The sequence below is a fragment of the Mustela putorius genome, unplaced genomic scaffold (genome assembly GCF_011764305.1).
Source record: "Mustela putorius furo isolate JIRA1106 unplaced genomic scaffold, ASM1176430v1.1 tig00537290_pilon_pilon_pilon, whole genome shotgun sequence".
Lineage (NCBI taxonomy): Eukaryota > Metazoa > Chordata > Mammalia > Carnivora > Mustelidae > Mustela > Mustela putorius.
Genome location: NW_025422428.1, coordinates 142296 through 144790, shown reverse-complemented (window position 1 = coordinate 144790; position 2495 = coordinate 142296).

Sequence of the window (2495 nt, the reverse complement as noted above, 5' to 3'; positions counted from 1 at the left end):
AAATGAAACAAGGTGGGATCAGGAGGGAGACAAACCATAAGAGACTCTTAATCTCACAAAACAAACTGAGAGTTGCCGGGGGGTGGGGAGGGTAGGGAGAAGGTGGTGAGGTTATGAACATTGGGGAGGGTATGTGCTGTGGTGAGTGCTGTGAAGTGTGTAAACCTGGTGATTCACAGACCTGTACCCCTGGGGATAATAATACATTATATGTTAATTAAAAAAGAAGAAGACTACTATAAATCAAATGCTATGGTTTTCAGCAAAGAGTTTGTAATCAGGCATATTTTATTAAAGTAACCATGTAAAATGATGGTTGAAAATTGGAATAACAGAAAACACAAAAATTAGAGATTTTAAAAAGAGATCTGGGACACTGTAGAGAATATAATCAATGATATTATAATAGTGTTATATGGTGACAGATGGTGGTTATATTTGTAGTGATCATAGAATAATGTATGGAGATATTGAAAACCTGAAACCAATGTAACACTGAATATCACTATACTCAAATAAAAAATAGTAAAAATAAAACATTTCATTTTAAAAAGATAAAAAGAGGGACAAGAATTTGTAAAGTGAATTTCTAAAAGCTTAAAGATGAGGCTAAGACATACTCTGAACCTTGAGGAAAACACCATTTTGAAAATTCTTCCCATTTTGAGAAAACTCAAATGAATCAATACCATAAAAGAAACCATTTTAATTGAGAGATGTAATGAATGATCAAGAAATAATTTTATGACACGATAATTCTTCCCTATGAAACAGCATACAGAAACCAGGGGAGCCACCTGGAAGCAAAATAAACTATACTGAAAATTAGAAGATTAGGAAAAAGATAAATGATGAAGGAAAAAGATAAATGATGAAAGATAAGAAAATTAGACCTGTGACAGAGACCTAGTGAAGAGAATTTTTAGCTTGTGGTTTAATGTTTTTGAGGATAATCTAGAGTTCATAACTGCCTTGAGACAGGCTGGTTGCAGGCAGTTTAGGCAGACCCCTAAGACAGGCCTACTTTGGGCAGGTGGTGTTGGAGGAGCCATTGGGCTGGACAAGACAAATCCAACCATTTGTCTAAAGTGTCTGTGAAGATGTTGAGTCAGATGCAATAGAGAAAGGCCTGTCAAACCTAATCTCAGAAATGGAGATGATGAAGATGATTGGACAGCACAAGGACACCATCAACCTGCTGGGTCCTGCACACAGGACGGTCCTTTGTACACTCTCATGGAATATGCCTCCAAAGACAACATACAGGAGTACCTGCAGGCCCAGAGGCCTCCTGACCTGGAGTACTGTTACAATATCAGCCACAATGCAGCAGAGCAACTCTCCTCCAAGGACCTGGTATCCTGTGCCTATCATGTAGCCTGAGGCAGGGAGTACCTTGCCTCCAAGAAGTGCATACACCAAGACCTGGCCACCAGGGAAGTGCTGGTGACAAAGGACAGCATGATGAAGATCTCAGACTTCAGCCTTGCCAGAGATATCACCACATCAGTTACTATAAAAAGACAACCAACAGTGGACTGCCTGTGAAGTGGATGGTCCCTAAGGCCATGTTTGACCAGATCTACATCCACCAGAGTGACTTCTGGTCTTTTGGGGTGATCCTGTGCAAAATTTTCACTCTGGAAGCCTCCCATATCCTGGAGTGCCTGTGGAGGTGGTTTTCAAGCTGCTGAAGGAGTCATTTGATGGATAAGCCAATAAGTGCACCAGGGAGTTATACACAATAATGAGGGGTGGCTGGCATGTGGTTCCTTCAAGCTGCTGGTAGAAGACCTGGATCATACTGTGGCCTTGACCTCCAACCTGGAGTACCCGGACCTGTCCTTGGCCCTGGAACAATACTGTCTATGCTTTCCAACACACCCAAAGCTCCACCTGCTCCTCAGAGAAGAATTCCAACTTCTCTCATGTGCCGTTGCCCAGGGAGTCCTATCTGCCCTGACACCCAGCCCAGCTTGCCAATGGTGGACTCAAATGACTAGTATCCCTATTATTCCTGTCCAGATTCCGTCATAAGCTCTAACCCTTACCCCCCACCCTCCCTGCAAGACTCACTGCCTTCTCCTTTGTCCCTTTCCTACTGGCAGGAGCCAGCTGCCTACCTGAGGCCTTCACCCCTTGAAGTTCACCTCTCTTCCCCCCTTCCTCTTCCTCCTCCTTACAACCTGCTCATGAAAGAAAGGCACAGAGAGGCAGGTACTTGCTCGTGGCTAATTCCTTCCCTCCCATATGTTGGACCAAGACCCCTCCCTGGCATCTGGTACTGCCTGGACATCGAGGGAGGGAGTGGGAGATGAGGCATGCCAGTGAAAGCTGTCGGAGCTTTCCTGTTTTGGTTTTGTCTGCTTAGCATAACATGTAAAACTGAGTTCTGGTGGCAGGGACCTAGTCCTTGGGGCTATAGCACTAGCGAGGGGAGGTAAACAGCTCTGGGCCTTGGCTAAGAGCAACCCCTGCTCCAGAGATATGGTGCC